This window comes from Eptatretus burgeri, chromosome 2 (assembly GCF_056783735.1).
Source record: "Eptatretus burgeri isolate ZD-2024b chromosome 2, Ebu_testis_v1, whole genome shotgun sequence".
Taxonomy (NCBI): domain Eukaryota; kingdom Metazoa; phylum Chordata; class Myxini; order Myxiniformes; family Myxinidae; genus Eptatretus; species Eptatretus burgeri.
In genome coordinates, this window is record NC_140962.1 from 5,314,205 (window position 1) to 5,329,200 (window position 14,996).

Genomic DNA, 14,996 nt, shown 5'->3' on the forward strand with positions numbered 1-14,996 from the left:
AAATCATGGTCCTTGTCGCTGTGTTCAGGATGAACAGAATCAAAATGGCGCTTCAATAGACTTGGCTTCATAGATTGATTGCCGAGAACTTTTCCACAAATCACACACTGTGGAACTTCTAATTCACCTTTTTGGATGGAAGTGAAGCCTAACTTGAGATAACTCTCCGAATATTTTCGCATTGATATGATGCTGGTGAACGATAACGGTAACAATAAGCCGGGCAATAAGCAATGATGACAGTGTGGCGTGTAGAGACAAAACGAATAACAAGACTTGTGCACAATGGCCGATAACAAACAGCTGTCAGTGTACAGCAGCTTTCGATATAAATTTAATTATTGTGCACAAGCTGCATGAGAGAGAAGTAAAATAAAAACTGCATTAAAAAAAAAGGGCCATGCCGCATACCACCAAGAAAGTCCAAAGTACCACCTGTGGTACGCGTACCACAGGTTGGGAACCCCTGATTTAAACCATGAACATTTATTGATGGGTTATTCATATTCTCAAACTTTGTTATATCTTTTACGCTCATGGGTTCTCCTCGAAAGATGCCCAGATCCCCAGTTTCTTAATTATTCTCATATTTCTTATACTTTGAAACTCTTTCACAGTCCCTTTCCTGTGGATAAAGATGTGCTAAGTTACTCCAGAGAAAGCATTTATCATCAGTATTTTTAATATTAATTATTGCCTTTTTATTCTTTCCATCCTTCGGTAAATCAATATAAGAAGAAGCCTTGAGCAGAGTGGATTTAAGAATATGAAGATTGATATCTGAAACATTCCCAATGTTGAACCAACTACCTTGTTGTTCTTCTAATTCAAATCTAATAAGCTCTTCAAATATAAGAGATTTAAGGAAGCTTTCAGTTGATGTAATAAGGTGTGGTGGATTAGTTTTCATATATTTTTCTTCAACAACATTATCTTCTCTTGAGAAGGTAAAGGAGGCTCCAAGGTATATTTTGAATGATTTATGCTTTTTAACATTCGACTAACAACCTTGATAATTGAATCCTTTGAGATATGAATCGCTTATGCCTGGTGTTGGCTTAATGGTTAAGGTAGTGGGCTTGGGATCCTAGGGTCCTGAGTTCAAATCCCGCTCAGCTGTTGAATTAACACCAGGTGGGGTTGACTCTGCCTGTCATCCTTCCGAGGTCGGCAAAATGAGTGCCAGCATGCTGGTATACTGTGTCGGAGTGGCGACCCGTCCAGGATTGTTCCCAATAGCCAAGGAGACTGCTTCGGCGGCACCAACGCTCTGCACAGAGTATGGTCCTAATGGATGGATGGATGAATCGCTTCCCAAATGGATGTTACACTAATATTAAATCTTGCACGTTTTACCTCGATCCGGTTTTTTTTTTTTTGAATTTTTTTTTGTATACCTTGTCGAGGCTCGTATGAGAGCTTTAAAACATGTTTGAAGAGTTGTTATTTCAAATGGTGTTGTCTCAATGACATCTCCCTCTAATCCAAATTTCTTCTTATTTCTCTTCAAGTTTCTCTCAATGTTGTTGACGTGTTTTTGTGATTGAAGGTATTTTTGGGTGGTCGCGAGACTTCCCTTATTCTCAGGTTTTCCGTCTGTCTGTATGTCTGTTGGGTGGTCACTAGACTTACCTTATTCTCAGGTTTTCCGTCTGTCAGCTCCGTCATGGATACGGTCTGTCTGTTTGTTTGTATGTAATGGACAGCTCTGGAGGCCAGAGGAGTCAACTGATTTTGATGAAACTTTCTGGTAGATGCATACGAGGATCTAGTTGTATGCTTTTGAGCACCGTTGCTATGGGCGCCACTGTTGCCTAGCAACTGGACTTTGAAATTTTTGAAAACATCAAATTTTTTTTTTCAAAAATCGGCTTCCGCACTTTCATGCGCACTATAATCAACCTCTTTGTCAAAAATTTTCAGCCCGATCCGTCAAAAACTGAATGACTCGTATGCAATTATATTACTATATGCTTTCACCCCAACGTTTGCGTTGGGATTCCCTAATGTAGGGTTAGGGAATCGAACACAAATGATGAATGGACAGTTGCTCGTCATGTTCCTATATGGAACAACGAACGGCAAAAATGCCATCTGATGTGTTCTCTTATCTACATATTTCAAATTCGCCTTAGTCTTGTGACCACCCATGTTGCCTACCGGCTTGTTTATAACTCTCTTTGAAAACATCCTGAGAACAGACATCACAATTTTTTTTCTTCGTTCAAATGGAGATATTTGTCTGAAAAGATTGAATGTGTGTTTGTTGGTTTGAAGGTGTTTTTTGTGACATTTATATTCACTAATACGTGCCCGTAAAAAAAAATTACATATTCAAACCGCGAGCAAGAAACAACAACCACACAGGCCGTTTCTTCGCTCTCGCGAGCCCGTACGTGCATTGCCCGGAAGTTCGCATATCGCAGTTATGATTATTCGCAATTTAGTTTTAATGGCCAATTATTCAATTAGCGCCAACGTATTTTGCCTTTTCGCAATGTCATCGCAAGGAAAAAACAAAAAGAGAAGAGAAGAGAGGAACAAAAAAAATTTTACTTCCTGGTTCGGAGCATACCAGCTCACTCTGATGTTACCGAAATTTATGCACCGTCTAATATGAAAACGATCATAACTTGGGGCATAGTGTTTATCTATAAATGCGCATAAGAAATCGATAAATTATTAGAATACACGAAGTCATCACTCTCCGGAAGCCCGTACGTTGTAACCTGTAATGGGGAGCGCGGCTGAGCTTCCCCTCCCCTATCGGCCACGCCCACGCAACAACGTGCCTTGTCATTGGTTTGGTAAATAAATGGCCATAACTTGGGAACCACTTGTCCGATTAATATCAAACCTTGAAAAGGCACATCCTCAGATCCCCAGCAATATACCTGGCAAGTTTCAATCAGATCGGACCAGTGGTTGTTGAGAAACAGCGGGCACGCACACACACACACACACACACACACACACACACACACACACACACACACACACACACACACACACACACACACACACACACACACACTGCTGGAATTATAGATAGATGATTACAAACGTCACAATACGTTGTATTCACCATATTTATATCGCAAAACTTTGCTTAAACTAAAATTTTCTTGATGAAAATTCCGTTTAATTTACATGTGAATCAGTGCTTAAAACCATTTTACCCACCAACTTTTTTCACTTTATAAATACAATGTATCAAGACACAAAAGACAAGTTTCAATCAAACACTACATTTGTAAAAGATACTGAGAAATATGTCGAGGATGTAAAATTGAATACGGATAAATATAACAATTATTGGATAAAAACATGGATTATTATGGATGGATAAATTCAATAGATATAAACAAGTTTTGGAGAGAATTTTTCTACGTAGTGTAGCAAAAACATTATGGATAAAAACATTATTGGATTAAAAACAAAAACATTAAAACAAACATTATTAAAAAAAATCAATTTCTTTCAGTGGAAGGGCTTTTAGTATATCTGGAAGAACATCAATTAAAGTAGCTCTAACAAAAGTTTCTCCTCTCCTTCTGGTAATATATTCAAAACTAGAAAAAGCAATGAAACAAGAAAAAGTATCAAAAAAGAAAAACCTTATGGATGAAGCTTTAGAATGAAAAGATAAGACCATCTGTAATATGCAAGGAGAAATTTGTATTTTTTTCAACAACCCTAAAAATGTAAATCTTGATGAAATAAAGGATGTTAATATATCGGGTGAAATGACATTTCATTCAGTAGTTGTTAAGGACCATTTTAAAATCACCTTTAATATAAAAAATGCAGTAGTTGAATCTGTTTATGAAAAAAGTATATAGATATAGATGGTAATGTTTTTTCTACGAATGGAATATGAGGCATTATTCAAGTGAAGATTATGAGTGATGATAGTATCTCTGTTGGAACAGAAGACAGTTATGACACCGAGAGTTTGTGTTCAAACGATAGTTTTATAGATGATTGTGAAAGCACCAATGAAAGTACCAAAGATGAATTTTGTTTGGAGTAAAGCTTTACTTTATAAATATGAATCGTATACGAGATCTTGAGCCTCTTGAATTCCCTGATTCTCCCATGACAAATTTGTGAATTGTCCTGCATGTAATAGAGTGGGATTAAACATAGTCAGAAGCCCATAAACAATGTATATTCTGTGATTATCTTCTAATTAATGCAAATAAAAAAATATAAAAAGGAACATAACTGTTTCAAAATTACACCAAAAATGAATTGCTTTACAAGAATAACTAGCATCCGTTGAAGACAAAGTCTTCGATATCTCCTGCCATAGTAAATAAGGATTAACAGACATATTCCCTAAGCATGTGCAATATGTATGTGAAGTTTCCCCTTGATCTGACCAGCCGTTCTGGAGAAGAAAATGTTTGAGGGTTTTAGGGTAAATTCAATATGGCCGCCAAACTATCTGACCTATCAATTAGAAATGAACAAACTTCTGAAAGGAGGTCTTGGGGAAAGTGTATGTGAAATTTTGCCTCAATCTGTCCAGCCATTCTGGAGAAGAAGATTTGAAAAATTGATTAATGTTCAATCCAAGATGGCTGACTAACCATGTGACCTATGACATCATACATTTACATTCTGCCTCCAATCCTCCAGTGGAATATGTGTGTGAAGTTTCGTGTTAATAGGATGAGGTGTGTTTTTCTATCCAAGATGGCCACCAAACCATGTGACTTGTGATGTCATAATTTTTACTATGTATGCAGACATGATGGAAGATGATAGTTGCAAATTTTCGCTTCGTTAGGTTATGTGATTCCAGAGAAAACATTATTTAATATTTTTCTTGAATCCAACATGGCTGCCAAACCATGTGACCTATCAATTAGAAAATATCAAAAGGCACCAGTTCACCACTTGCTTGATATGTGTACCAAATTTCGTAAATATATCTTGAGGGGATTTGAAGTTAAGCTCCGGAAACGAAATGTGACGGACGGACGGAACCCATTTCTATATCCCCCACCAACTTCGTTGGTTGGCGGGGGATAATAAGAGAAATGAATGCCAAGGACGAGGGTGATAATACACCTTTTCTTACAAGAGATGAGACTCAACAAGTGACGGTAATGTTTCATGGATTGATGATATATATATATATTATTAACGATTGTCATTTTCAGGGAAATATCAACATAAGATATTGTGTAAATAAAATAATGTATTATCTTGAAATTAAACCTGAACTCAGGATAAAACATAGTTTCTAAAAAAAGCCAATAATTAGAAAAATTCTAAATATATAAATGAATGGTTTTTTTACCCATTTAGGAAAATTAGATAAAATTTAACAACCATAAAAATCTTCCAAATTCATGAAGATGTCTCGTAGTTGGTTCAAGTGGATGTGGAAAAACCTGCCTGCTTTTGAAAATGCTCCTCACTCCCAACTTTTTAGATTTTGATAATTTAATAATTTTCACAAAGTCAAGTTTTCAACCAGAGTATCAACTACTCTCACAAGGTTTTAATGCTGGTCTTCAAATAGAAGACATAATTGGTTTATTTAAACTTCAAAACGAACTAAATGATTATAACATTGAAGATATAATTCAACTATTTTGTAATACACAGAAAAATAAAAATAAATCAAAACCTATCACATGTATTCTTAGTGATAATATGGATGATGTACCTTCACCCCAAGAGTTGCATAAATCAAAAAAGAATCTCGTTATCTTTGATGATTGTGTTAATGAGAGAAACCAAACAGTAATGGACAGCTACAACACAAGAGGGAGACATTCTTCTTGTAATTGTATTTATCTTCGTCAATCATGCTTTCAACTCCCTCGTCACTCGATACGAAATAATTCTCATACTTTTATTTTATTATACGCCCGATATGTATGTATATATGTGTGTGTATATGCAGCAATGCCAACCCTCCCGATTTCATCGGGAGGCTTCCGAAAATTCACCCAAACTCCCGCCCTTACGATCACTATCCTTATCCTCCCGAAATTTTGATATTTTTGCACTGTTCACTAATCAGAATGTACTGGTATGAGAATTGAATGAAAAGCATCGTCTGCTACGTATAGCATGTGGTAACTCCATAACGTTCGCTGCTACCAAATTGTACGTAAAAAATTGCAAATTCAAATGAGGAGCAGCGAAACATTGGGTCTGGATCTCGCTTATGCGATCATGCACTGAGATTTAGTGCATGCGGTTTGTGTGCAATACAGTGCATGCGGTATGTATGCACAGTGTATATGCATGCGATACGCTCACTGCATGCAGCTGGGCCCCGTACCAGCCCGGCGGTCGCGACCACCGTGCGGTGTTTAATTTAACAGCCGCTACAGTTCTACGAGTCTCGCTGCAGCTGTGGAACCTCGACTTCGAAGTTACCGATGCTTCAAGCCCTCGATGTTGATTACGAAATGGCAGAAAAGAAGCTACGAAGACCAAGAAATGGTCTCAGAAGTACAAGACCGAATACAGTCTCCAATACCCGTGTATTCGAAAGTCTGAAAGAGGAATTCCATCATGCGTATTGTACAGTATGCAGCGTTGATATTTCAGTTGAGCACGGAGGTCGCGATGATATTCGGAAGCACGTTGGAAGCAAACGGCACACAGACATTGCAAAGGAGAGATCTTCGAGCACGAGTACCGGTACACTTCTGAATTATTTCACCAAACAAGGGACAAGCGAGGAAGAGGATGTTACCTGAGCGGAACTTCTCTTTAGTGGATTTATTGTGGAACATAACTTGCCCATATCAGTCTCAGATCATGCTGGACCTCAATTTCAAAAGATGTTTCCAGATTCAAAAGTTGCTTCAAAGTATGGATGTGCAAGAACAAAACTTGCAAGATGTGCAAGATGTGCAAGAACAAAAAAATAAAATAAAAATAAAATAAAATAAAAAAAAAACAAGAAAAAAAGCAAGAAAAAAAAAAGAAAAAAGAAGAAAAAAAAAAAAAAGAACAAGAACAAAGAAGAAAAAAGAACACTGGTCAACAATTTTACTTTCTGAATGTTGTCTAGATTTCTACAAGTGAATTAGGTATTCTGGCACTGCTGAATCAGGAAATGGCATCCGTTTCTCTCCATCAGGTCAGGTTTTTGTGCTAAGTTGATTTGAAAAAATCAGATCTTGTGACAAAATCAATTACATTTTTGTGGCATTATCAGCTGATTTTTGTCAACACATATCATCCTAAACATGTTTTTAAGAAAAAAAAATGTTTTGCCAACAACATTTATTGATTACATGATAGAAACATCGATTACTGTCATCTGAATGGTGGGCATTGATAAAGGTAAGTACAAGTAAATTGCATGTTGCGTCGCCACTGTTCAAACTTCAGGGCTTGAACTTCCGTTTCTTCGAACTCCTGGAATGTTCAGCGGCAGGGAGGTCTCTCTTCAGATTCCAACAGTAGTCAGCCATCATGACTGCGTCCCAGCGACCCTGATACCTGGTCTCCATCTCCTTCATGTCCTGATGGAATCTCTCCCCCTGCTCGTCACTCATTGAACCCAGGTTCTCAGGAAACCGGTTCATATGTGAAAATAGGTAGTGCATCTTGGATGCTCATGTTGCAGCCCAGGTTTCTGAAAGCAGTCAGCATGTTGTTGACAAGTTCTGCGTAGTTTCTGGCCTTATTGTTGCCAAGAAAGTTCTTCACTACCAAAACAAATGTCTTCCACGCTTCCAGTTCCACTTCATTCATTGAGTTTTTGAACTCTGGATCTCTGATGAGCTGACGGATCTGAGAACCATCAAAGATGCCAACTTTCAACTTCTCCATGGTCAATCCTGGAAAAGCCTGGCACAAGTAAGTGAAGCAGTCACCATCTTTGTCCAGAGCCTTGGTGAACTGCTTGATTGCCGAGCTTGATGTGCAGCGTGTGGGAAGAGTATTCTGTCTCTGTCCACCAGAGGGTCGTTGATGACGTTCCTTTCTGCATGGCACCAATTCCTCCCGCACAGGCCAGTCCTTCTTCGTGTAATGCTGAGCACGGTCCCTACTATCCCACATGCACAGAAAACATGGGTACTTGGTAAGCCAGACTGTTGTCCCAACAAAAAGTTCACCATCTTCAGGTCAACACAAATAAACCACTTATGCTGATCATAACCAATTTTCTCCAGCACGTACTTCACCGCTTCATACTTCTCCTTCAGTGTAGTCGAGTGAGCGATGGGTACAGAGGCAAACTGGTTGCCGTTGTGTAGCAGAACACATTTCAGTGATCGCTTGCTGCTGTCAATGAACAGTCTCCAATCTTTGGGTTCGTACTGTGGCACTCCAAGCTTGAGCAGAAGCGCATGTCATAAATTGGCGTATGTAGGTATTGTACATTCTTCAGAGTTCGTTATTTCAAGAAATACAACTTTTTTGTATCACATTATTACAAAATCTGCCCCATTAACTTTAGTTTTGATCCACGAACTTTATGCTTTGCCTCACCAATTTTTGGAAGATTTTGAGGTTTTATGACTTCAAACTGATCCCTTTTCGACATAATCACCTAGAACTATCGTACCTGAATACTTCTTGTCATTAAAATAATTATTTCCAATTAAAACAATTATTTGACATGACATTTTACCCCCACCAACTTCTTCTAAAATGCTCCACACATGCGTACATGTGAACAAAATGTAAAAAACGACATGTGGCCATATCTCAAAAACTTGACCTGATTGAACAAAACTAATGTGAGTTTTGGATTCAGCGCATCAGATTCGTCCTAAATCAGCTTAAAAATGCAGACAACAAATTTGTTGTTGACCAGTGTAATTGGTGAGTTGTCAAATGTTACTGCTTCATCTATTGCCGATATTGCTAGACTAGCTCCATTTAGCCTAGCTACAGACGGTAGCAATGACAGTGGTGAGGCCCAGCTATATCCTGTCCTGATTTCGTACTATGACAACAGTGCTGGGATTGTGAAGCAAGGTTTGCTAAGTTTGCCTGCGTGCAAACAAGATTCCACTGGAGAAAACATTTTCAAACTGCTTGATCATGAGTTCAGTGACAGGAAAATTCCGTGGGGAAATTGTGTTTCCTTTGTGCTGATAATGCCTCTGTCATGGTGGGCAAGCACAAAGGAGTCGCTGCTTATATCCACAAACAAAATCCAGAGTGCAACATCATGGGATGCCCTTGCCATATGATGCACAATACGGCCAAGAAGGCGGCTCAGGCCTTACCCATTGAATTAGATGACTTTCTCATCGATATTTACTACTACTTGGACAAAAGTAGTAAACGCACAAAGGAGTGAAAGCACTGCAAGAACTCTGTGATGCCCCGACACAAGATTCTGAAGCATGTCGCCCAACAAGGTGGCTGTCCCTTGGTCAGTGCCTAGACAGGCTGATTGAACAGTGGGAGCCACTTCGCCTCTTCTTCAAAGAAGAAGTACGAAGAAAAATGCAACCAACTGTAGCCAAGACTCTAACAACGAGCAAGAAGGACGGCACTGTATCTACTGCCAGTACTGGCACTGCAGGATCAAGCACTCGTGGAGCAGCATTCACCACTACCACTGCAGTATCTGCTGCGAAGAAGACAGCAGGGACAGCACCAAAACCAAAGCTGAGAGCAGGTAGCATCACCGGCCCTTCATCACGTTCATCTACAAAGCAGATTCCTTCAGAGTCGAGAAAGACTGTGATAGTCCCATCTACAGGCAAAGAAGGACCCAAGTTAAGTTCTGCTTTTGCCAAATCACTTGATAGAAGCTCAGCAAAACCTTCGAATCAGAGGTCTTCTTCCTTGGCTGCACCTACCTCAAGCTCTCTCCTCAAACGTAAAATTGGATCTGGTACTACGAGTCTGACCTCTTCTGCTGGCAGTAAACGCAAGTGTGATCGCCCTGCGGCTAAGTGTACTACGAGTTCTACAACTAAAAGCGCATCTTCCTCAAACACTGTGCAGGAATCTAGAGAAAACGTGTCAACAGGATGTTCTTGTCTCCACAAACAAAACTCTATTGTTTCTTCCTTCGATATGCTAACAAGCTTTTTTGAGAAGGGGAATCTTCTGCTCCAAAGAGAGACGAACCCTGTATTCATCTCCTGCACGGAGAATTGAATGGTCTTCTGAAAGATATCTTCGTATGGTTTTTGAAACCATCGGTGTCATCGGTTGCTCTGGTAAATGTACCCTTCTCTGACAGAAATCATCAGAAGAATGATGAGGACCTCATGATTGGGAACGATGCCAAACTGTATATAAGGGAACAAAGGAGTCTCAAGAAATCCACCTTCACTCTGAGTGAGTCAGACATCCAAGGTTTCTTCAGTGCAGTTCGCTCATATTATGTGAAAGCCTGCAATTATATCTTCAAAACCTGGCCGCTAGATGATGAATTAGCCAAGCATGCTCAGGTGCTGGATGTTAAGCTACACCAAGAAGTGGGGTTTGACTGTGTGGAGTTTTTCATCAAGAAATTCCCCTGTCTGTTCAGTGGCGGTGATAGTGACATAGACAGTCTTGAGAGTGAATTCGCTCACTACAAGGCAGACGCCTCCATAGCTACAATTGCTACTGAGACAGTGAGAGTGGATGAGCAGTGGCATCGGATTTCACAGCTCACAGATCCCTGCACTGGTGCCAAGAAGTATCCTAATTTGAGCAAAGTGATGAAGGGAATCTTGGTCATTCCTCATTCGAACGCATCATGTGAGCGGGCACTCAGTCTTGTACGGAAGAATCATACTGAATTTCGTCCCAATTTGAGAGTCAAAACCCTGGAAGCTCTCTTAATTGAAAAACTAGCTCATAACACCCCTTGCTACCAGAGAGAATACAGCAAAGACATAATCAGAAGGGCTAAAAGAGCCACACAGCTGTCACTCAGCAAAGCTGCCATGGAAAAAGCAAGCAGCAGTAGTACCAGCCAGTAAGGGAAGAAAAATATTGCTTCTTTTGTGCTTTTTGTTAATCTTTGATTGTCCCTAACTTACTAATATTAACATACATGTAACATTAAAAGTGCACAATTTTCCCTTTTTTTGTTCAAAAGTGGGAATTCTTAACATGTTAAATGCTCCAAAATAGGGCTCAGAGGGCACTAGAGAGCATCTAGAACCCCAGAGCTTCCAGGGCCCTAAGGCGGGCCCTGACCCGCGTCAGCAGGGTCGAGCGCTCCATAAGATGTGCGCAGCGCACATTATTTGGTGTCGGTTGAAAATCCTCCCTAATTCTGATTTCCAAAAGTTGGCATCTCTGGTATATGTATATATATATATGTATATATATATATGTATATATATATATATATATATATATATATATATATATATATATATATATATATATATATATATATATATATATATATATATATATATCTCGGGGTGTGTTATTCATGTTAAATTCAATAGATATAAACAAGTTTTGGAGAGAATTTTTCTACGTAGTGTAGCAAAAAATAATTTATGGTGTAAATGAAACACACAGCTGGAAAATATAAATACATTGTTGTGAAACAAGATGAGATGCTGAGGGATATAATTTTTATTTTATAAACAATCACAGACATAAATGATAGTTGTTGTTATCAATCTTGTGGGTAAATCTGCTTCTGGAAAAAACTTTCATAAATTGAAGTTCTTGAATTGTGAAAATGAAAAGATTACATGGTTTAAAAAAAAGAAACACCCTATGATACGTATTGTATCGACAACCACCAGAGTCATGCGACCAGGAGAAGTAGAAGGTGAAGATTATTACTGCATTTTAATAGAGAAACATGCGATTGAGGAACGAAGGACAAATATTTGAGGAGGTCTCTCTTGGTGCAACAAAATATTCACATTGTAAGAGTGAATTAAATTAATTAAAATCTGGTGGTCTTGGGTTATTGGGCAACACTTGGTGGACTGCTTGGGAGTGTGACAAAGACGAATTTTTATTTTTATTTTTGGTGAAGATCCGGATCCGGATTCGACAAATAAACAAGACGGATTTTTATTTTATTTTAAAATATTCCTTTACAGTGTTTATCTTTTTGTGTTTGTCTTATTTATACTGTATGTGTACAGGTAAGCAATGAAACGAGAATTTTTTTTTTAAAACATTTCAAAAACATAACTCTCTCAACCCTAAATCTACATAAGCGAGAGAGATGAGAGATTCTTTACTCAACGTCAAACAACCTCTGATTCCGCCCTGCAGTCGGCCTACCTTTCATCCCTGAAGTCATGCACAGCCTCACTGGCCTGCAGGAGCACAATGCACAGACATTCTGAGGCATTGAAATATTGAAACAGGGTTTCTACAGTTTTATCATCTCATGTCAGGCTTTGTGGGATGTCAGAACGCCAAATTACGGGTTACTATGAATAGTACCCATCCCAAGTGACGTGAAAAGCTGGCAAAAGTATCCTTCCCCAGTGACGGGAAATGTTAAAGTTAATTTATAAATTTAAAGAATATTCCATGAACTTTAAAAAGGCCAATTGTGTTGCACTCTTGGTTTCACGCAGAACCAAAGCTCTGAGCTACTTATACCACCCACCACAAAATGGTGGTGCAACATAGGGTTGCAGAGGTTGGATTTGTTTTAAAAGAGGGCAAAAATGTCCTGGTTGCAAAATACAATTTGGCATCAGTATGACTCATGCCTGTTCTCTCGTCATTTCAAAAGTGAATGTTGAGCTTTTCAATGCAGCGTGAGAAGCGGCCGCCGTAAACGGAAGATAGATGAATTCACGGACAGACACCATGGATCACAATTTATAATAGACGACTTCCCTTACAAGGAACTTCAACACAGAAAGAGACCATTTGGCCCATGAAGCATGTATAATGGTTGCCAACCTATGACTTTTTTTGAATCCAGAGTCAAGGCTCGTGGAAGAGCGAGAACATGAAACGGATCAAGACGCAACACAACAAAAGGACCAAAAGCGAGGGTAAGGGGGGGACACCAACAGGAGTTGAAAGACAAAATAGAGAGAGAATTAGACAAACAATGGGGTAGGGAGGAATGGGGTGGATAGGATGGATACAGAAGGAAACTTCTTCCTTGCCCCCCCCCCCAAAAACCCCCTCCCTTTCCCCTCCTCTACCTCTCCCAGTCTCTCTCCCCCTCTGTCTTTCCCCCCCCTCTCCCCCTCCTCCTCTCCCTCTTTCTACTCCACTTCTCTCCCCCACTCTCTCTCTCTCTCCCCCCACACACACACTCTCTCTCTCTCTCTCTCTCTGTGTGTGTCTCTCTATCTCTATATCTCTCTCTCTCTCTATATATCTATATATATCTCTCTCTCTCTCTCTCTCTCTCTCTCTCTCTCTCTCTCTCTCTCTCTCTCTCTCTCTCTCTCTCTCTCTCTCTCTCTCTCTCTCTCTCTCTCTCTCTCTATATATATATATATATATATATATATATATATATATATATATATATATATATATATATATATATATATATATATATATATATATATATATATATATATATATCTCTCTCTCTCTATATATATATCTGTCTCTCTCTCTGTCTCTCTCTCTGTCTCTCTCTCTCTCTCTCTCTCTCTCTCTCTCTCTCTCTCTCTCTCTCTCTCTCTCTCTCTCTCTCTCTCTCTCTCTCTCTCTCTCTCTCTCTCTCTCTCTCTCTCTCTCTCTCTCTCTCTCTCTCTCTCTCTCTGTCCCCCACTCCCCTGTCTCTCCTCCTCTCCCCTCCTTTCTTCCCCACTCAGACTGGGTGGTCTGCTATTGCCTTCCCAGCAGTAGTTTGGGCAGAAATTTAGAAGTTTGCTCTGATACCAGTGATAACTTGCCCACTCTTCACGAAGGACACCGGTGGGGATCTTAATGTGTTTAACAAATGTATGTTCACGCCAATCACATAAACAAACTGCACACAGAATTAACCACAAGTCACAACCAGTGACCTGAATGCTACGTTATGTCCTGCTGTGCCACATTCTTGCGCACCTTGTTCCACACACGTCTTCACTTGTGCCATGAACTTATGCCACTCACATTGTGTGCTGTGTGTGCCCTTTTTAAAAGATCACTTGGGGCCCATTCAATTAATCATGATGCGTACCCATTGGCTAACACAGCCAGTCCGATTATGATTATGGCCTTGTTTTGACAACCCATCTGGTGACCTGAAGCCGACACCGCGATAGCCGTCGTGGACCGTGCTGATTGGCTGTGAAGTGAGGAAAATTTCACAGAAAGACATATACGATGGGAAGATTTAGGAATGTCGGGAGGGGGTAGGGGGGACTTCGATACAGGCACTTGGGCGGGAGGGGTGAGGGCGAGGTCTTTCGATGCACATGCTCCGCACATTTTTTCACTTAAGGGAATTAAACCACACTTTAACACGTGTTATGAAATAACTATTCTAACCTATCCACAATTTTACTCCCTCGACCATATACGTAACAATACATTATGACACCTTAACAATACATTAATACATTGCACAATATCAATACATTAACATAATAATACATTACATTATGGTACAACACTGTCACGCCTGATTTCTACCAAAATATGGTGCAAATTAATATGATAGAGGTAGTGGGAGATAGCATTATTAATCAAATAAAAAAGTTGTCAAAGAACCTTGTATATTTCCTGACTGTCCCAATACTCTTGTTATCAAAACATATACTTAATGTATTATATTATGATTATATAATTTTTCGTGACATTTGAAGACAAATTCAGTAAAACATTGCCTCGCTTCAATTGCCTTCCATTGCCATTTCCTTGCTTCCCTCTGCACCCCCACCAAGCACCATTCCAGTGTTTACTCCACTCCCCACCACTGCTCCACTCTCCACCAACCCACCCTCTTGTGAGCCCTTATTACAATTCCACTGCTCCATTCCCCACCCACTGCTCCACTCCTCACCCACTGCTAACTCTCCACCCACTGCTCCACCCACTGCTCCACCCACTGCTCCACCCACACTCCACCCACCCACCCTCTTGTGAGCCCTTATTGCAAT